The sequence below is a fragment of the Bos taurus genome, unplaced genomic scaffold (genome assembly GCF_002263795.3).
Source record: "Bos taurus isolate L1 Dominette 01449 registration number 42190680 breed Hereford unplaced genomic scaffold, ARS-UCD2.0 Super-Scaffold_1723_ScbfJmS_2085, whole genome shotgun sequence".
Lineage (NCBI taxonomy): Eukaryota > Metazoa > Chordata > Mammalia > Artiodactyla > Bovidae > Bos > Bos taurus.
The window spans coordinates 2,926,562-2,950,079 of NW_020192292.1; positions in this window are offsets into that span (position 1 = coordinate 2,926,562).

Sequence of the window (23,518 nt, forward strand, 5' to 3'; positions counted from 1 at the left end):
CTGAACAAAAGAATCACCTGAAAAGCTTGGAAAACTACAGAAGTATTTATCATTTCAATGAAGAAAAATGAACACAGGAGTGTAGAATCCAAGAAAAAAGCAATAAATAGAGATACACACAGAGAGAGGGGAGAGAGAGACTTTCTTGACCAGATGTGTCAGACTCACTGATATTTAAATGAAGGACATTAATGGTTAAAGAGGAAATGCAAGTATAATGTTAGGTTTTATAGATGGAAAGAGAATTTTCAACAATCTGCACGCAAGCCAAAGTGAGAAAGAAGTCAAAGCTGACTCAAGTAATTTTTCAATGTAACATAAAAAATGTGATAGCAAGCAACTTACAAAGCTGTACTTGATACTCATGACATATAGAGAATATACTGAAACTGACAACTGCTACAGTGAATTCCAGGCAATAAGGCAAAGTATGTAACTAATTAAATGAAAATTGAGGAATGGTAAACTATAAAATTGATGTTTTACTCCATAAATTTTGATTTATTTGAAATATGACTACATAGGCATTTAACTTTTTTCCCATATAGTCAAGCTATCACTCTTATACTGTAGCATGATTTCAAATATTGACAGCAGAAACTTCCATCAATTTCTTTAACAACAAAAACTGAATTCTTACCAAGACCATGAGTTAAATTCCTGTCTCCCTAAGGACTCACTTCTTTTGAAACAGCAGAAGTTCCAAGGATCAGAAGTTTCTAGAAAAGAGACAGACTGACACATTCGGTCAGCTGGTTTAAGAGATTTTTAAAAGTTACATTTGTATAACTGTTGTCATGTACTCTCTAGAACAGGGAATTGTAACAATTGTTTTATTATTAGCGTAAATCCACTTTTAACATATTTATATGACTGAGCTATGAAGAAGAGAAAGATCTTTAAAGTGTGAACTCACATTCTCCATTTGAATCCTAATAATCAGTCATTTCAAGTCATCACTACTCTTAAACTAACATCAGAATTCATAAAAGGTGGTATCAGCCTACTTAGCTTCTTTCCAGAGCAAACCAGAGAACCTTCAGAATAAATTTAAAAATGAATGACTACAACTCTTGAATAATAATCTATTCCTTGGATACAGGAAAAATCATTCAAATTTTGGTTTCAAAAAGCTAGCAAACTATATTGCATTATTTAGTTCCAGGGTGTCATCTCCACCATATAATTTATCATAGCACAAAATGAAATGTGATCTAAAGGGTATAACATGGCATAAATTAGTGTAAGAGATTTCAGGATAAAAAAGCTAAAAATAAGAAGCACCAACACTATCAACCAGAGGTCATCTAAATCTTCTTATACAAGAGCACTCCAGATCAGTGAGTCTCTCCTAGTTACTTCCAGACCAAGTCAGACTCCTTCTGGAATGCCTAGAACTAACTCATGATCATGAATATCCCTAGGTTTTCAGATTCATAGGATATAGAAACTCTTTGACCTAATGACACAAAGACAGAATCTATAGACATCAGCATGATCTTGGATGTAACAAAACATCTAAGGCTTGTCATGAGATCCATGAGGATAAGATGAAAACACATGAACTGAGCGTAAGGATGATTAAGTAGATCAGTCCCTCGATGAACAAGTATACTTAAGATGTGTATTTTAACCACAGATAACAATCTGGAGAAAAGTCTACAGTACCATGTTGGAAGACTTTTCTTATTCAATGTTTGTTTTTTTCCCTTGATTATTTGCATGAAAACCTAGAAGACATATTTAACAAATCTATGGATGGTATATAAATTGAAAAATATTGACAGAATACTAAAAAAAAAAAAAAATAACAGAATGGAACAAGGGACTGAATCTAATATGATGAAACCTATGAATCTAATATCGTGGGGGCTGGTATAGACGTTTGTGCCTTGGATAGAGAGCTATGACCAACCTATACAACATATTAAAAAGCAGAGACATCACTTTGCCAACAAAGGTCCCTATAGTCAAATCTATGGTTTTTTCCAGTAGTTATATACAGATGTTAGATGTTAAAGTTGGACCACAAAGAAGGCTGAGTGTGGAAGAATTGATGTTTTTGAATTGTGGTGCTGGAGAAGATTCTTGAGAGTCCCTGGGCCAGTAAGGAAATCAAACCAGTTAGTCCTAAAGGAAATCAACCCTGAATATTCATTGGAAGTACTGATGCTGAAGCTGAAGCTCCAATACTTTGACCACCTGTTGCGAAGAGCCAACTCATTGGAAAAGACCCTGAAGCTGGGAGATATTGAGTGCAAAAGGAGAAGCGGGTAACAGAGGATAAGATGGTTGGATGGCATCACCAACTCAATCGACATGAGTTTGAGCAAACTCCCATAGATAGTGAAAGACTGGGAAGCCTGGCATGCTTCAGTCCATGGGGTCACAAAGAGTTGAACATGACTTAGCCACTGCACAACAACAGTATATCAGATATGACAAAGCCAGAAACTTAGAACCAAAAATCTCAACTTCATAGCTAAAGGATGGAGAAATTAAGTAGCAGCAACACCTATTGAAAACATATTGAAGAAACTCTCAGGAGTAAACAGAGAGCTCAGAATCCAGTAATATAATACAGCATCCTCCTCCCCCTCCACCATATACACACACAACATAAAACCTAACATACTATTTAAAATACAGGACCTGTCTGATAAAATAAATGAGAGTCCTCTTACTATACAGAATATCAAACAATTTTATTAATGTAGTAATAAACTATTTGAGAGAGGGAGGGAAAGAAAACAAGAAAGACTACTATGGAATGTTATAGAAGTTACAGGAATCCTTCCCTTTTGCAAGTTTTACTCATAGAAAAACCTTACAATGAGATCTGATTGGAGGATGTGCTGCATTATCAAGTTCAAGGTATGAGCAGGACAAGGCCCAGTGCTGTCATGCTCGAATAAGTAAAAAAAAAAAAAAAAAAAAAGAGAAGAAAAGAAAACCTTTAACCACAGTTCCCTCAAGCACCTTAAACAAAATCTCACCAAGCACCTAGCTTCAAAGCTGGCTTCCCAATACTCTCTCCCACCTCCCCCATGCCTTCCCCTGAAAGGCTCTTTTTTAAGAAACACCCGTTCCTTTTGGTTTAGATTTAATCCCTCACTGAGTCTTGAGGATGGGGAGAGATAGAGAGCTGGAGCCCAAGACCCTCTGTAGAGCACACATTTCAGGAGAAAGCCCCAGCTGCTGGATGATAGCAGAAGAGGTGCCCCCCCCCCACCCCGAATATGCACTCAGCTCAGACAAAAGATTGAATTCTGTATCTTCTATATGGCTCAGGTCATAAAAAAATCTGTCTGCAATGCAGGAGACCTGGGTTCGATCCCTGGGTCAGGAAGATCGTCCAGAGAAGGGAATGGCAATCCACTCCAGTATTCTTGTCTGAAGAATCCCATGGACAGAGAAGCCTGGCGGGCTACAGTACATGGGGTTGCAAATAGGTGGACATGACTGAGTGACTAACACTTTCACTTCCACTATCATGAAGTGAAGTGAAAGTCACTCAGTCATGTCCAACTCTTTGTGACCCCGAATTCTCTAGGCCTCTGGAGTGGGTAGCCTTTCCCTTCTCCAGGGGATCTTCCCAACTGAAGGACTGAACCCAGGTCTTCCGCATTGCAGGTGGATTCTTTACTGGCTGAGCCACAAATGAAGCCCAAGAATACTGGAGTGGGTAGCCTATCCCTTCTCCAGGGGATCTTCCTGACCCAGGAATCGAACAGGGGTCTCCTGCATTGCAGGCAGATTCTTTAGCAACTGAGCTGTGAGGGAAGCTTCACTATCATCTAAAGATACAAATCTTAGGTAAACAAATGGAGGTTCTGCAACAGATATAAAAACATCCGATGACAGAGAGAGGGGACAGGCATTGTACCAGAGAAATTTTGAGGTTCTTTTAAAAATGGACCATTTGAATCAGTTCTAACGAGATGGATGAAACTGGAACCTATTATACAGAGTGAAGTAAGCCAGAAAGAAAAACACCAATACAGTATACTAAAGCATATATATGGAATTTAGAAAGATGGTAACAATAACCCTGTGTACGAGACAGCAAAAGAGACACTGATGTATAGATCAGTCTTATGGACTCTGTGGGAGAGGGAGAGGGTGGGGAGATTTGGGAGAATAGCATTGAAACATGTATAATATCATGTATGAAACGAGTCGCCAGTCCAGGTTCGATGCACGATACTGGATGCTTGGGGCTGGTGCACTGGGACGACCCAGAGGGAGGGTATGGGGAGGGAGGAGGGCGGAGGGTTCAGGATGGGGAACACAGGTATACCTGTGGCGGATTCATTTCAATATTTGGCAAAGCTAATACAATATTGTAAAGTTTAAAAATAAAATAAAAAAAATGGAAATTGTCATTCTTTGCACTGATTGTCATTACACAAAAGAACAATATAAAAAGAATCATCGTTCTGGTATAAGATTTGTTTTTGAGTCCTACTGCTAGTTCTACTAGCTGTGTGAATGTGTTCAAGTTACTTAACTTCTCTGAGCCTTAGCTTCCTCAAAAGAAAAAAAAAAATAGAAAAGTTGTTCAGTTCAGTCGCTCAGTCATGTCCGACTCCTTGCGACCCCATGAATTGCAGCATGCCAGGCCTCCCTATCCATCACCAACTCCCAGAGTTCACTCAGACTCACATCCATCGAGTCAGTGATGCCATCCAGCCATCTCATCCTCTGTAGTCCCCTTCTCCTCCTGCCCCCAATCCCTCCCAGTATCAAAGTCTAGGAAGTAATAAAATGATCTAATACTTTTTGATAAACTAGAGTAGAGGGGAAGAGACTGTCTATGTCTGGCTATAACACATAATAAACAGAGATTAAGTGTCACCATTTTATGCTTAGTACAAAGTACACGTGAACATGGATAGTTTTACTTAAAAGGAAACAAGGAGTTCACACAAGAAGTCATATAATTAAGCACCTCTACCTGTATCTTTAACTAAACAGCTGGTATTTTAGACTAGATGTCTCACTGTGCTACTGTCACCCCAAGATCATGTGGTTGCAAGGTTAGTTTTCAGAAATAGAATTAAAAGCAGTATCCTGTTAAATTACCTTGTGCTTATCAAAAACTCTTATGGTGATAATCTCTGCAGTGCTCCTTTCCAGTGTTTGTGTGGAAATGCTGTTCTATATTGTTCATATGGATTAATAACTCTTGTATTCATGTGTTACATAGCACAACATAACCTCAGGGTATGTGTACACATGTATATGTGTGTACATACATACATTTCCTAGTAATACAACAAATCCTTCACAGTGAATTGAACTGGTAACCATGCATATTAGTACAGCATATTGTATCTCTGAAAATAAGGTCTGAATTCCATTTAGTTTGACAGGAAAGCATGTTTATTGCAAGTCTTTTGGATACTCTTTCCTTTGCTCAGTGAGGTCATAAGGATGGAATGCCCCTGTCTCTGCTCTATCTTATCACACTTCCTTGTAACTTAGAGCTCCAAACCTTGTGCTAATGCCTCAGAGCCTCTACCCTAAAGAAAGATGCTTCCTGGAGCAAATTAAATCCAAGTGACATTACAGTCCTTACTGTTTCTTGAGGTAATATGTTTTAGAGTTCTTTGGCAACTTAGAAATAACAAGAATTAAAAACTTTGGCGGCCACCTTCTTTCAACAAAGTGTTTTTAGGTATTAGACATTCCTCAAAAACGACTGCAAAATTTCATCTTCAGTTGACATTTAAGCAAAATTTGCTTCTTGATGGTTTCATAATGACATTTTATACCTCATAACTGAGGAGCTTGACATAAGCATTCTTTCATCATTATCTATTCATCAAGAAAGCTGGCATTGCCTTGGATGAGCTATTTCACCTTATTAGTATACATGATACCAGCATATGTACATAAGACATTCAGATAGCACCATTAACAAAAATGGAAGCAACATCAGCAATGCAAATTTATGGAAATATTTGAAATTATGATGAATTCATACAAAGCAATCCTAAAATGATTTAGAAGCAGGTAGGTTTCAAATAAAACATTAAGAATGGTGCTACTACCACAATAACCCGAGTCAGACACTGATGCAGATGGCTGTATTTTGTGGCATATAATTATTTCATTCTCAACAGAGATGGTTACAGTGTTTATTACATCAGCCAAATGGACAGAGATGATGCAAATTGTGGACATCAAAGGAGATGCAATTTGGGACTCACTATTTGAATGTGAGCCTTAGAATCAGGGATATAGTTTCAGTGGACATTACACTGTTTGGTAATCACTAGTGTTGGCTACTTGTTCTATGAAACACTCTAGTCTGTAGGACATGAACTAGGGAGAGGTATTCAGATTTCTCGCTTGATAACAAGCCAATCCATTTTATTTGTGGTGCAGATATTTCCATAACTTTTTATTTGGTGGATAATTCAACAAGTGTCCTCACTAAACTAGCCAAGAGGCAGGGATATCCAGATGGTTGCTAGTTTTGCATCTACTAGGATGACTCCACTCTCCACCCCTGATATTTAGAAATTTCCCAGTGGCAGAAAGAAGGCTTTGTCTAGTACTTTATGATACTGGTTAGATGTAGAATGAGTTACAATAACATAAAAACTTAACCAGGGAGCTAATTTGTCCAAATTCAAAGAAGATTTTGTGCAAGTGGTGGCTTAGATGCTTGCTGATAAATGAAGATGGGTAGGGAGGTGACAGTAGGTTGGAAGTTTTGAGTCATTCTGCCTATCTATGGCTTGTTGTTGACAAAGTTAAAAAATAATGTAAGAAATGCATTATAGACATTCATAAATTATTACACTGACATATTTGGTAGACATTGCTTATGATCACCAGTGTTCTTTGTATCTTTCATATCGTTACTGATTTTGTCTACTGCTATTAGATACTGAGGGCTTCCCTGGTGGCTCAGTGGTAATGCCAATGCAGGAGACACGAGTGAAAGCCCTGGGTCAGAAAGATCCCCTGGAGAAGGAGATGGTAACCCACTCCAGTTTTCTTGCCTGGAAAATCCCATGGACAGAGGAACCTGGCAGTTTACAGTCCATGGAGTCATAAAAGAGTCAGGTACAACTCAGTGACTAAGCAACAAATTAGTTAATGAGAGGTATAAGACTCTCCAGTCATAATTGTGAATATCTGTTGATGTGTGCAGTTCTATAAAGCTATTATTTATGAAGTTTGATATTCTGTTATATACGTATATATTTAGGACTTTTTTGCCTATATGCTGACCTACCCATTTTCATCATGAAATATTTTCTCCTCATCTCTTATAATATTCCCTGTCTTAAAGTTTAATTTGTCTGTTATTAATATAGGGTCTCCAGCCTTATTACTCTTACTGTATACATAGTATATATTTTCCTTTCCTTTTACTCTCAACCTATTTGTATCCTTAAAGTCTCTTGTGTTTCCTGTAGATGATTTCTAATGAGTTTTTTTATCCTTTCACCCAATCTGACAATCTCTATCTTTAATTAAAGGATTTGATTTATTTACCTTTGATGCAATTATTGAAATGGTTGGTTTTAACTGATTATATATGAATTTCCACTTGTTTCTTCTCTCTCTTTTTCTTTCTCTCTTTTGTTCCTCATTACTCATTTCTTCTCATCTTTAGGTCAAATTAAATATTTTTTTTATTTCATTTTGTTACCGAACTCAGGTTCAATTGTTTGCCATTCAAAAGCCAATAATCGAGAGGCAAATGTCAGTACAAAGAAAAGATGCTTTAATCAGAAAAGCCAGCAATCTGGGGAGGAGGTAGACTTAAATCCAGAGACCAACTCCAAAGATTCTGCTAAGCCATAACAGTTTTTAAACTAAAAAAAAAGGGTAAGACTCATTAAGGCAGTAGGTTGGGTTCTGTGTCCTCCTTCATGGAATGCAAACTGGCTGACTCTCTTCAGATGTTATCTTGCCCAGGTTATCTGCCTTTGGGATTGCTGAGGGGACTGTTAGAGGAAGAGAGTAAGTCATTTTTTGACTACTTAATTCTTCATTCTTATTTCTTTAATCTAGGAAAAGAACCAAGAGTTTAAGTAAGGCATGGTGTGAACTCAGGAGTTAGGTTAAATTGTCTAGTGTCCTCACTGCTATAATTAGATTATTTTAAGGTTCAGTTCAATTCAGTTCAGTTGCTCAGTCATGTCCAACTCTCTGCAATCCAATGGACTGCAGCAAGCCAGGCCACCCTGTCCATAACCAACACCCAGAGTTTACCCAAACTCATGATGCCATCCAACCATCTCATCCTCTGTCGTCCCCTTCTCATCAGGGTCTGTTCAAATGAGCCAGTTCTTGACCTAAGGTGGCCAAAGTATTGGAGTTTCAGCTTCAACCTCAGTCTTTCCAAGGAACACTCAGGACTGATCTCCTTTAGGATTGATTGGTTGGATCTCCTTGCATTCGAAGGGATTCCTCAAGAGTGTTCTCCAACACCACAGTTCAAAAGCATCAATTCTTCAGCCCTCAGCTTTCTTTATAGTCCAACTCTTACATCCATACATGACCACTGGAAAAACCATAGCCTTGACTAGATGGGCCTTTGTTGGCAAAGTAATGTCTCTGCTTTTGAATATGTTATCTAGGTTGCTCATAACTTTACTTCCAAGGAGTAAGCATCTTTTAATTTCATGGCTGCAATCACCATCTGAAGTGATTTGGAGCCCCCAAAATAAAGTCAGCCACTGTTTCCACTGTTTCCCCATCTATTTGCCATGAAATTATGGAACCAGATGCCATGATCTTCGTTTTCTGAATGTTGAGCTTTAAGCCAACTTTAATCACTCTCCTCTTTCACTTTCATCAAGAGGCTCTTTAGTTCTTCTTCACTTTCTGCATTAAGGGTGGTGTCATCCACATATCTGAGGTTATTGGTATTTCTCCCAATAATCTTGATTCCAGCTTGTGCTTCATCCAGCCCAGCACTTCTCATGATGTACTCTGCATACAAGGTAAACAAACAGGGTGATAATATACTGCTTTGACATACTCGTTTCCCAGTTTGGAACCAGTCTGTTGTTCCATGTCCAGTTCTAACTGTTGCTTCCTGACCTGCATACAGATTTCTCAAGAGGCAGGTCAGGTGGTCTGGTATTCCTATATCTTTAAGAATTTTCCACAGTTTGTTGTCATCCACAACAGTCAAAAGCTTTGGCATAGTCAATAAAGCAGAAATAGATGTTTTTCTGGAACTCTCTTCCTTTTTCGATGATCCAGCAGATGTTGGCAACTTGATCTCTAGTTTCTCTGCCTTTTCTAAAACCAGCTTGAATATCTGGAAGTTCATGGTTCCCATATTGTTGAACACTGACTTGGAGAATTTTGAGCATTACTTTGCTAGCGTGTGAGATGTGTGTAATTGTGCAGTAGCTTGAGCATTCTTTGGCATTGTCTTTCTTTGGGATTGGAGTGAAAACTGACCTTTTCCAGTCCTGTGGTTACTGCTCTTTCCAAATTTGCTGGCATATTGAGTGCAGCAATTTCAAAGCATCAACTTCTAGGATTTGAAACAGCTCAACTGGAATTCCATCACCTCCACTAGCTTTGTTCGTAGTGATGCTTCCTAAGGCCCACTAGACTTCACATTCCAGGATGTCTGGCTCTAGGTGAATGATCACACTAATGTGATTATATGGGTTGTGAAGATCTTTCTTGCATAGTTCTTCTGTGTATCTTGCCACATCTTCTTAATATCTTCTGCTTCTGTCACAGCCAGACCATTTCTGTCCTTTATTTAGCCCATCTTTGCATGAAATGTTCCCTTGGTATCTAATTTTCTTGAAGAGATCTCTAGTCTTTCCCATTCTATTGTTTTCCTCTATTTCTTTGCATTGATTGCTGAGGAAGGCTTTCTTATCTCTCCTTGCTATTTTCTGTAACTCTCCAATCAAGTGGGTATATCTTTCCTTTTCTCCCTTGCTTTTTGCTTCTCTTCTTTTTCACAGCTATTTGTAAGGCCTCCTCAGACAGCCATTTTGCTTTTTTTGCATTTCTTTTTCTTGGGGATAGTCTTGATTCCTGTCTCCTGTACAATGTCACAAACTTCTGTCCATAGTTCTTCAGTCACTCTGTCTATCAGATCTAATCCCTTGAATCTATTTGTCACTTCCACTGTATAATTGTAAGGGATTTGATTTAAGTCATACCTGAATGGTCTAGTGGTTTTCCTTACTTTCTTCAATTTAAGTCTGAATTTGGCAATAAGGTGTTCATGATCTGAGCCACAGTCAGCTCCCGGTCTTTGTTTTTGCTGACTGTATAGAGTTTCTCCACCTTTCGCTTCAAAGAATATAATTAGTTTGATTTCAGTGTTGACCATTTGGTGATGTCCATGTGTAGAGACTTCTCTTCTGTTGTTGGAAGAGGGTGTTTGCTATAACAATGTATTCTGTTGGCAAAACTTTATAGCCTTTGCCCTGCTTCATCCTGTACTAGAAGGCCAAATTTGCCTGTTACTCCAGGTGTTTCTTGACTTCCTAGTTTTGGATTCCAGTCCCCTATAATGAGAAGCACATCATTTTGGTGTTAGTTCTAAAATGTCTTGTAGGTCTTCATAGAACCATTCAACTTCAGCTTCTTCAGCATTACTGGTTTGGGCATAGACTTGGATTACTGTGATATTGAATGGTTCACCTTGGAAATGAACAGAGATCACTCAATTGTTTTGAGATTGCATCCAAGTACTGCATTTCAGACTTTTTGTTGACTATGATGGGCTACTCTATTTCTTCCAAGGGATTTTTGCTCACAGTAGTAGATATAATGGTCACTTGTGTTAAATTCAGCCATTCCAGTCCATTTTAGTTTGCTGATTCCTAAAATGTTGGTGTTCACTCTTGCCATCTCCTATTTGACCACTTCCAGTTTGCCTTGATTCATGGACCTAACATTCCAGGTTCCTATGCAATATTGCTCTTTACAGCATTGGACTTTACTTCCATCACCAGTCTTGGTGTTCTTGTTACTTTGGCTCCATCTCTTTATTCTTTCTGGAGTTATTTCTCCACTGATCTCCAGTAGCATATTGGGCACCTACCAACCTGAGGAGTTCATTCTTTCAGTGTCCTATCTTTTTGCCTTTTCATACTGTTCATGGGGTTCTCAAGGCAAGAATACTGAAGTTGTTTGCCATTCCCTTCTCCAGGGGACCACATTTTGTCAGAATTATCCACCATTGACCTGTCTATCTTGCGTGGCCCTACACAGCATGGCTCATAGTTTCATTGAGTTAGACAGGGCTGTGGTCCATGTGATTAGATTGGTTAAGGTTAAGGTTATAGGGTAAGAGAAATGGGAAAATAAGAAAGGGGCAAAACAGCTGTTTTCAGTTCCCCATTGTCAAACATTATTCCATTACTATGAGATTACAGGTGAAGATCTATCTTCTGTAACTTCTTCATGCTGACATAAGATGCTGTATTCTCAGAGTGGAAGATGTTGCCATGGGCCTGTAGCATTCCTTTGCTTGAAATCAAACCTAGGTCTCTTGCATTGCAGGCAGATTCTTTACCAGCTGAGCCACAAAGGAAGCCTAAGAATATTGGAGTGGGTAGCCTAACCCTTCTCCAACGGATCTTCCTGACCCAGGAATCAAACCGGGGTCTCCTGCATCACAGGCAGATGCTTTACCAACTGAGCTATCAGAACACCCTTCATATATGGGCAGAGCAAGCTACAATTATTTTGGTGCCTACAAATATATAGATTATTATGAGCAATAATGTTAATCCTTTTCTCTTGAGGCCAGTCCTTAGAACTGTACTAACTACTGCTCAGATGAAGCAATTTCTTTCATGGCTGTGGTCCTGGTCTTCATGCAGTAGTCTTTTCCCTCTGGTAGCGGTTATAGTATCTGTAAAATAACTCAGGAGTGTGCATCAGACACTGAGACTGTGTCTATTGTCCTAATCATTAAATGTTCAAGCCTGCTCTTTTATGACTCTGGGAAGTCTGAGAGACTTCAGCTTTTCTATAAACAAGGAGCAGGGGACATAGAGGGGCTTTTGTACTTGGGAGAGCCCTGCAGAGTTCTGCTCACTTCCAATTTTATGTCCAATGTTATGTTTTAAATTGACTTCTTAGATATGCTTCCTTTAATTATTTTTTAGAGCCTGTATTAGGGCTAATGATATGTTAACAAAATCTAATCAATACCATTAACATCACATTCTACATTTTACATGTTCCTTTTCACATTTTCTACTTCATACTTTTACATTTTGTTTAATAACAGATATTTCATACTTGCCCCTCTGAAAATTTCCATTTCACACTGCCAAATATTCACAGTGCAGTCCCAAGCATATTTTTGGGCCTCCCTTTGTATATCTTCCTCCTCCCTTGTTTCAAGACCTGCAGAATCTAGTATCTTCAGCTGCCCAAATGTCCGAGCTCTGTATCCACAGCTGAGCAGGACTCTCATGCTTTCTTCTGATTCAGCTGAATGGATTGTATTTTCAAAACTGCCCCAGTCAAGGAACTAAGATATTTTGGAGCTCAGTTATGTTTTTCTCCCCTCTAACAGTTATTAACACTCTAGCTTCCAGTGCCTGAAAAGTATTTCTTCATATAATTTGTCCAGTTTTTTTGTTGTTGTTGTTTATTTTGGGAGAGCTAGTCCAATATGAGTTATACCATCACAACCAGAAACAGTAGTTTATTTAGCCAGAGTTTTGATGACCTTTTCTTTTAGAAACATGTTATTTGTCTACTCCCTTTCTACAAGAAACCTGACAAAAATAAAGGACTGAATTTCTGTAGCAGGGGGGGAATAGATTTTTGTTTTCTTGTTCATAGTATTTGCTATTTCTTTTTTAAAAAGTATAATATATTTAGGTTACTTCATAGTTCAGAAATCTTGATGTTACCCTCTTAAGTTGCTCCTCACTCTGTCTGATGCTCAGATTTTTAAATACTTTTCCTGTTAAATAGTTATAAAAACTGAGATTCATTTCAGGAAATCTTTATGATTAAGCAAAATAATCTCTAAAATTATCCTCAGAGAGATGATATAAATAATACTTTTTACATTGTTACCAAGCTCTCCTATTCATATTAGAGATAGATTAGTTTGGGTGCTTGATGACACTTAAAAATGAACTCATTCTTATCTTATACCAAACCATAAAATTCCAAAGTGATGCCTCTCCTGGGCAGTTCTGCAAGTCAACCCATATACTTATCACTGAAAGCAAATAGAAATTCAGATGCTGATCAGTATAGCTTAATGTCTAAAAAGCACACAGAATGAGGAAGTCCTTGTTATCTTCATGTCTTCCTTTGTCAATTACTGAATTTCAATCAAAACAGTTCAAGTTGATCTCATAATATATAAAACTGGGAAGAATCAGAGCTCCAACTTTGGATGTAGCATTAAGAATTGTATTCTGTGTGTCATAATTGAGTTTTACAAACACTTATGTGATCAGAAAAATCCCCTCTTCATTATTACATTAGAAAAAGCTTTCCCTATGCCCCACCATGCCAGCCTCAAGCCAGTGGTTATCCATGCTGACATTCTTCAATGTTTTAATAGCACATAGCATAGCAGTGTCCACTGTGTTGCAGTGTGTTAGATTAGAATCACTACACATTGTGTATGGCATTTCAGAGCATGATATGAAGGTAAAAAGAAGTATAGACCTTGGACAATTTTTTCAGACAACTGAAAATCATTGCACGTTGATGAGTTTCTGTGTGGATATATCACTGCACTGTCATAATTTGATGCTCTGTTTAAGAGTAAAAATAATAATTGTTAGAATTGTCATTGAGAGTTAATATAATTACTTTGCATTTTGTTACATTATTTGCATTCATTTTAGCCTTTAGTCCCAGTTTCCATCTTATAAAGTACATACCACACAATTTTCATACTACATAGAAGAAAATTGAGGCTCAAAGAAGTTACATGACTTGACAAAGTTCACATGACATTTAAGGAACAGATACAAAACATGTACTCATGATTATCTGACTCTAAATACTGCACTTCTAACAATTTTATTATACTACCACATTTATTTTTATATAGTAGTATTTAGTCATTTATATAAAATTTTCACATATTTTACCTTGTATTTCCTCTTAAGTTTTGTATCAAATCTCTGAGGCTTGAAGCAGAGCCAGAAATGAATCCAGGTTTATCAAATGGTAGGTAGGTCAAGTGCTCTTTCTGATCATTCACATTGTCTCCCTAACATGAACCACTCTAGGCCTTTTATTCCTACCCATTAAATTTCTATCCACAGTTCATTCTAACATGTTTTCCAAAGAAGCAATCAAGACAATTGAGCTCCCAGATTTCAGGGAGGTACTACAATATACTTTTCAGACATGATTTTAACTCAACAGAATCATTAATATCCACAATGAAATCTAAAGCCAATGTTAAAATATTTGGCCTCATCTATCAAGTGTCTGATTAATTCACACATTCATTCAGGTAGACTTCTATTCAGCTTATATAGTCTAATCACAGTGGGAATGGCAACCCCTTCGGTATTCTTGCCTCAAGAACTCCATGAACACAAAGAAAGGCAAAAAGATATGACACAGAAGATAAGCTTCCCCAGGTGAGTAGGTGTCCAGTATGGTACTAGGAAGAGTGAAGAAACAGCTTCAAAATAATGAAGAGGCTGGCCAAAGCAGAAACATCACTCAGTTGTGGAGTATCTGGTGGTGAAAGTAGAGTACAATGTTGTACAAGAACAATATTACATAATGGAATCTGAAATGTTAGGTCCATGAATTAAGGTAAATTGGATATGGTCAAACAGGAGATGGTAAGAGTAACCATTGACATTTAGGAATCAGTGAACTAAAATGGATGGAAATAGGTGGATTTAATTCAGATGACCATTATATCTACTAATGTGGGCAAGAATCTCTTAGAAGAAAAACGGAGTAGCCCTCATAGTCAACAAAAGAGTCTGAAATGCAGTAATTGGGGTGCCATCTCAAAAATGACAGAATGATCTTGGTTTGTTTCAATGCAAAGCATTCAACATCACAGTATCCAAGTAATCCAATGCCCCAACCACTAATGCCAAAGAAGCTGAATTTGAACAGTTCTATGAAGACTTGGCATGCTGCAGTCCATGGGTCACAAAGAGTTGGACATGACTGAGGAACTGAACTGAACTGAACTGATGAGACCTACAGGACCTTCTAGAACTAACACCAAAAAAAGATGTCCTTTCATTACAGGAGACTGGAATGCAATAGTAGGAATTCAAGAGATACCAGGAATAACAGGGAAGTTTGGCTTTGGACTACAAAATAAAGCAGGGGCAAAAGGTAAATAGAGTTTTGCCAAGAGAACACTCTGATCATAGCAAACACCCTCTTCCAACAACACAAGAGATGACTCTTACACATGGACATCACCAGATAGTCAACACCAAAATCAGACTGATTATATTTCTTTTCAGCCAAAGACGGAGAAGCTCTATACAGTCAGCAAAAAACAAGACTGGGAGCTGACTGTGGCTCAGATCATGAACTCCTTATTGCCAAATTCAGACTAAAATTGAAGAAAGTAGGGAAAACCACTAAGCCATTCAGGTAACAACCTAAATCAAATCCCTTAAGATTATACAGTGGAGGTGAGAATAATAATTCAAGGGATTAAATCTGGTAGACAAAGTGACTGAAGAAATATGGACAGGGTTTGTAACATTGTACAGGAGGTGGTGACCAAAACCATCCCAAAGAAGGCAAATGGTTGTCTGAGGAGGCCTTCCAAATAGCTGAAAAACAGAAGAAAAGTGGAAGGCAGAGAAAGGGAAAGATATACCACTCTATGTAGAGTTTCAGAGAATAGCAGCAAGATAAGAAAGCCTTCTTAAGTGAACAATGAGAAGAAAAAGAGGAAAACAATAGAATGGGAATATCTAGGGATCTCTTCAAGAAAATTCGAGATACAAAGGAAATATTTCATGCAAATATGGGCAAAATAAAGGACAGAACAGCAAGGACCTAAAAGAAGTGGAAGAGATTAAAAAGAGATGGTGGATTCATTTTGATATTTGGCAAAACTAATACAATTATGTAAAGTTTAAAAATAAAATAAAATTAGAAAAAAAAAAAAAAAAGAGATGGTAAGGATACACAAAACAACTATACAAAAAAGGGTCTTAATGACCCGGATAACCATGAAGGTGTGGTTACTTACCTAGAGCCAGACATCCTGGAGTGTGAAGTCAAGTGGGCCTTTGAAGCATTACTATGAACAGTGCTAGTGGAGGTGATGGCATTCCAGCTATTTGAGCTATTTCAAATCCTAAAAGATTGATGCTGTTGAAGTGCTTGCACTCATTATGCCAGCAATTTGGAAGACTCAGCAATGGCCACAGGACTGGAAAAGGTCAGTTTTCATTCTATTCCAAAGAAAGGTAATGCCAACAATGTTCAAACTACCATACAATTGCACTCATTTCACATGCTAGCAAGATAATGCTCAAATTCCTTCAAGTTAGGCTTCAGCAGTATGTAAACCAAAAAAATTCCCAGAGGGGGAAGGCGCCAAGATGGCAGAGGAGTAGGACGGGGAAAACACTTTCTCCCCCACAAATTCATCAAAAGAGCATTAAACGTCGAGTAAATTCCACAAAACAACTTCTGAATGCTGGCAGAGGACATCAGGCACCCAGAAAAGCAACCCAACTCCTTGAAAGGAGGTAGGAAAAAATATTAAAGACAATAAAAAGAGACAAAAGAGGGAGGGACGGAGTTCCGTCCCGGGAAGGGAGTCTTAAAAAGAGAGAAGTTTCCAAACACCAGGAAACCTTCTCACTGCCGAATCCGTGCCGAGCTTTGGAAGCACAGAGGGCAACATAACAGGGAGAAAAAAATATAAACAATTAAAACTCGCAGATTGCGAGCCCTACGGTAAACTCCCCAGCGGAGAAGCAGCGCAGACGCCTGCATCTGCCATTAGCAAGCAGGGGCTGGGCAGGGAGGCACGGTGCGGGCTGCATCGCTGAGAGTAAGCATCTGGCCTGAATACCCTGAGCACTATCTGAGCGAAATAATTTGGGCTAGCAAACCAGACTGTGGGATATCTACCATGCAAAAAGCAGCCCTAACCTAAGACACCGCCAGCCCGCGCACGGAACAAAGGACTAAACAGAGATAGCCGGCTGCAGACCTTCCCCCTCTGGTGACAGGCAGCCAGAGCCGGAAGGGGGCAATCGCAGCCCCAGAGAGACATTATCTATAAAACTGGCTTCTTTGCTAACTAAAACTTATTGGGGGTCTGGACGGTCAACATCTGCCTGAGAAGGTGTGCCGGTTTACACCCAGATAACCGAGTGTCGGGGAGGCGATAAGTCGCAGCATTGGTGGCTCGCCAAACACCTCATCACCTGAGCTGCTCGGACCTGGGAAGAGCACAAAACGCAGGCCCAACTGAGTCTCTGCCTCTGAGGACTACCTGAGTGCCTGAACCTGAGCGGCTTGGACCTGGGAGGTGCATGCAACCCAGGCCCAGCCTCGGATTGTTCCCGGCGGAACAATCTAGAGCCTGAGCAGTGTGGGCAGGGAGGCTACACGCGCCGTGAGCGGGGGCAGACCCAGTGTGGCTGAGGCACTGCGAGCGCACGCCAGTGTCATTTGTTTGCAGCATCCCTCCCTCCCTCCCCACAGCGCGACTGAACAAAGAGAAGAAATGCAGCTCCACCCACCAGAACACCGACACAAGCTTCCCTAACCAGGAAACCTTGACAAGCCACCTCTACATACCCACACACAGCGAGGAAACGCCACAATAAAGAGAACTCCACAAACTGCCAGAATACAGAAAGGACTCCCAAACTCAGCAATTTAAACAAGATGAAGAGACAGAGGAATACCCAGCAGATAAAGGAACAGGATAAATGCCCACCAAACCAAACAAAAGAGGAAGAGATAGGGAATCTACCTGATTAAAGAATTCCAAATAATGATAGTGAAATTGATCCCAAAATCTTGAAATTAAAATGGAATCACAGATAAATAGCCTGGAGACAAGGATTGAGAAGATGCAAGAAAGGTTTAACAAGGACCTAGAAGAAATAAAAAAGAGTCAATATATAATGAATAATGCAATAAATGAAATTAAAAACACTCTGGAGCCAACAAATAGTAGAATAACAGAGGCAGAAGATAGGATTAGTGAATTAGAAAGATAGAATGGTAGAAATAAATGAATCAGAGAGGATAAAAGAAAAACGAATTAAAAGAAATGAGGACAATCTCAGAGACCTCCAGGACAATATTAAACGCTACAACATTCGAATCATAGGGGTTCCAGAAGAAGAAGACAAAAAGAAAGACCATGAGAAAATACTTGAGGAGATAATAGTTGAAAACTTCCCTAAAATGGGGAAGGAAATAATCACCCAAGTCCAAGAAACCCAGAGAGTCCCAAACAGGATAAACCCAAGGAGAAACACCCCAAGACACATATTAATCAAATTAACAAAGATCAAACACAAAGAACAAATATTAAAAGCAGCAAGGGAAAAACAACAAATAACACACAAGGGAATTCCCATAAGGATAACAGCTGATCTTTCAATAGAAACTCTTAAAGCCAGGAGGGAATGGCAAGACATACTTAAAATGATGAAAGAAAATAACCTACAGCCCAGATTATTGTACCCAGCAAGGATCTCATTCAAGTATGAAGGAGAAATCAAAAGCTTTTCAGACAAGCAAAAGCTGAGAGAATTCTGCACCACCAAACCAGCTCTCCAACAAATACTAAAGGATATTCTCTAGACAGGAAACACAAAAATGGGTGTATAAACTCGAACCCAAAACAATAAAATAAATGGCAACGGGATCATACTTATCAGTAATTACCTTAAACGTAAATGGGTTGAATGCCCCAACCAAAAGACAAAGACTGGCTGAATGGATACAAAAACAAGACCCCTACATATGTTGTCTACAAGAGACCCACCTCAAAACAGGGGACACATACAGACTGAAAGTGAAGGGCTGGAAAAAGATTTTCCATGCAAATAGGGATCAAAAGAAAGCAGGAGTCACAATACTCGTATTAGATAAATTAGACTTTAAAACAAAGGCTGTGAAAAGAGACAAAGAAGGTCACTACATAATGATCAAAGGATCAATCCAAGAAGAAGATATAACAATTATAAATATATATCCACCCAACATGGGAGCACCGCAGTATGTAAGACAAATGCTAACAAGTATGAAAGGAGAAATTAACAATAACACAATAATAGTGGGATACTTTAATACCCCACTCACACCTATGGATAGATCAACTAAACAGAAAATTAACAAGGAAAAAAAAAAAAAACATGTATCTATAAAGTTCACTAAAGCAAAGCACAGTAAAATTGAAAAAAAAAAAGAAAGAAATTACAATATTATATATTGTAAATGCATTTTCTAAGATCTTCGCAAATCAAAAGGCATTTTATTACAATAAAGATCCTTATTCAACCACTGTGAGAATAGTCACTGCCTTCCCACAGTATAAGCAGCTTTATAACGATATACCCCTGAGCCTCATTCCATGTTTGGTTTGAATGCTCTGTGTTCAAACTGTCTTTTTGGCATGGGCAAAATAAACTATTACTAATTAAAAAAAAAAAAAAGAAAGAAAATGGTCATGAATTGTTTATTTAAAAGACAAGACATGAACTCTAAAAAAAAAAGAAAAAAAAAAATTCCAGAGGTATAAGCTGGATTTAGAAAAAGGCAGAGGAACCAGAGATCAAATTACCAACATTTAGTAGACCATAGAAAAATCAAGGGAATTTCAAATATATATATATATACTTCTGCTTTACTGACTACGCTAAAGCCTTAGACTGTGTGGATCACAACAAATTGTGGAAAATTCTTAAAGACCTTGGGAATACCAGACCACCTTATCTGTCCCCTGAGAAGCCTGTTTGTAGGACAAGAAGCAACAGTTAGAACCGGACAAAGAACAAAAGACTGGTTCAAAATTGTGAAAGAAGTACATCAAGGCTGTATATTGTCACCCTGTTTATTTAATTTATATGCAGAATACATCATGAGAAATGCCAGGCTGGATGAATAACAATCTGGAATCAAGATTGCTGGGAGAAATATCAACAGCCTCATATATGCAGATGATACCACTCTAACGGCAGAAAGCAAAGAGGAACTGAAGAGCCTCTTGATGAGGGTTAAAGAAGAGAGTGAAAAAGCCAGCTTAAAACTCAACATTCAAAAAACTAAGATCATGGCATACAGTCCCATCACCTCATGTCAAATAGATGGGGATAAAGTAGAAACAGTGACAGATTTTATCCTCTTGGGCTCCAAAATCACTCTGTATGGTTACTACTAGCCACAAAATTAAAAGATGCTTGCTCCTTGGAAGAAAAGCTATGAGAAACCTACACAGCATTTTAAAAAGCAATATCACTTTGCAGACAAAGACCACATGGTCAAAGCTATGGTTTTTCCAGTAGTCATGTATGGATGTGAGAGTTGGGCCAAAAAGAAGGCTGAGCACCAAAGAATTGATGCTTTGGAACTGTGGTGCTGAAGAGACTCTTGAGAGTCTGTTGGACTGCAAGGAAATCAAACCAGTCAATCCTAAAGGAACTAACCCTGAATACTTATTGGAAGGACTGATGCTGAAGCTGAAAGTTTAATATTTTTTGCCACCTGATATGAAGAGCTGACTCACTGGAAAAGATCCTAATGCTAGTGGAGACTGAGGGCAAAAGGAGAAGGGGGCAACAGAGGATGAGATGGCTGGATGGCTTTCACTGACTCCATGAACATGAGTTTGAGCAAACTCAGGGAGATAATGAAGGACAGGGAAACCTGGCGTGCTGCAGTCCTTGGGGTTGCAAAGAGTCGGACATGACTTCACATCTGAACCCCAGCGATTCTAATCACCAACTTTGTCTCTTATGGTTTGAGAGGGACTGGAGCAAAGTTGTTCCTGTTGTAGAGACCAAGAAAAATGCAGAAAGTTACAGGATGCAATATGAGATATAATAGTAAATGTATATACAAAGTACATTAAGGGAAAAAATGAAGTAGTGATTAAATCTCATGATGGATAGGAATGCAGAGAATCAAAGAAATTTTCACAAAAGAGGTGATACTTGAATTAAGCTTTAAAGAATGAATTGAATTCCAACAGGTAAAGAGGAAAGCATGCTTTACAGGTAAAGTGAATAGAAAAAACAAAGACTTCAGTTCAGTTCAGTTCAGTTTCTCAGTCCTCCCTGTCTATCGTAAACTCCTGGAGTTTACTCAAACTCATGTCCATTGTGTCGGTGATGCCATCCAACCATCTTATCCTCTGTCATCCCTTTCTCATCAGGGTCTTTTCAAATGAGTCAGTTCTTCGCATAACGTGGCCAAAGTATTGGAGTTTCAGCTACAGCATCAGTCCTTCCAATGAATATTCAGGACTGATTTCCTTTAGGATTGACTAGTTGGATCTCCTTGCAGTCCAAGGGACTCTCAAGAGTTTTCTCCAACACCACAGTTCAAAGGCATCACTTCTTCAGTGCTCAGCTTTCTTTATAGTCCAACTCTCACATCCATACATGACTACTGGAAAAACTTAAAAATGGAAAAATCCATAGTATGTGGAGGCAAGAAGACCAATTAACAGACTATTTCAGGTATCCAAATGTGAAATAATGAAAGCCTGAATTATCAATGTGTTAATGAAATATTCAGAGATGCCAGAACAGTGAAACAAGTAGTAAACCATGATAGACTTTTGAGGGAAATGAAAGAAGATTCTAGGATGACCTGTAGTTTTCTTGTTTTGTGACTGGTCATATTTAGTTCTATTCAGTAATTAAGAAATGTCAACTAAGAAGTTAGAATAGTTGTGCTATACTTTGTGGGAGGAGAGTTAGAGTTGCATAGTTTGAAAGTTAGTTTCCTGACCACAAGAAATAACACTGGTTCCCCTACTGAGTCACCAGGGGACAAACCACCAAGGAATCCCTTGTTCCTCTTACTTTACCTCAATAGTATCTTAAGTGGCAATTGCTCTCCTCTGTGACTTTAGTTCTCTTTGTCCTTTAGTTTTAGTTAAGTTACTTCATCTCCTGATCTTTGGTAATCCTACCTCTTCCCTTTGTCCTCCAGCCTATGGCTATCATCATTTCTGGCATTACTAAATTTTGGGTAACCTCACTGTCCACTCTGACTTCTGAGTTCTTCCATTGCCCATGTAAGCAGTTCCTCACATTCAAACATTTGCTTTAAATATGCATGTGTGTTTTGTTTTTCTGGGTTGGAACTGTACTGATACAAATGGCCAATAGTGTCGAATGCTTCAGGGTGATTACAGAGGAAAATAATTGGGAAAACCAACCGGGTTTTACAATTCCATATTGGGTGACCTTTTGGAAAGCAGTTTGAAAGGAAAGCCAGATCACTTTGAGATGAAATAACTGAAGGGTTAGGAACTGAAATAGCAAATACAAACAGCTTTTCCAAGAATATTAACAGTAACAGAGTTAATTATAGTAACCTGAAACAGATAGGAAGACTCATAGGAATGTTTTATTATCATATTGGTTTATGTTATGATTTAGAAAGTCAGTTAGGTGTTTAGGAGATTAAATTACTCATTTAGGATTGTTCAGTCTCTGAGAATCACAGATAGAGTAGGATCAAAACAGTCTTATGTGATCATTTGCTCTAGTGCATTATCTTCATACAGAACAAGACTTAGAACATCTCCAAAGAAAACCTAGGTTCTAAAACTTCAGAATATTTGCCAAAAGTAGAATATGCCTGTAAGGAAAGCAATACAATTTCAGGATGTACTAGTAGAATGGTATTTTCTATCATAGGAGGTCATAATAAAGACATATTATACTCTGTACAGATGTGATGATATTTATGATTGTATGTTCCATTCTGAGCAGCCCCATTTCTCAAGGAAGATAGTCATACTTTCGAGAGTATCTTACTTAATGAGAGCACCTCAGGTGCCTTAGCATATGAACAAGAATTAAGGAAACTAAACAGAGGGGTTTAGATAGAAGCAAAGATTTCAGGTGCTCAGCAGAGAAAGGATGTGAAATGATGTCATTTCATAATTGATGGTTTATTACATGGAAAATGTATAGGGAATTAACTTATGATGAGTACCTGTTAGGTAATACACTTTGTTAAACATTTTAGTTCTCAATGGAAACTCTGAGGTAATAACTATCTCTGCTTTACAGATGAGGAAATTTAAAGCTCAGGGTGATAAACATTAAATGCCTCACAGCTGTTAAAGACACCAGATATAAACTCAGATATTTCCTTCTACTATAGCATAATAGAGATTATCAGATGAGTTAAACTTAAAGGGGATGAGTTAAAATGAGATGAGTATCAAACAGAACTCAGGTCCTTTGGATTCTCAGCCCAACTGCAATCATAACTTGCCTAAGAAAATGATTGGGGCCAAACTCATCCCACTCTCCAAGTGGAAGAAAAATTATAGTGGAGTGGGAGAAGTAAAGAT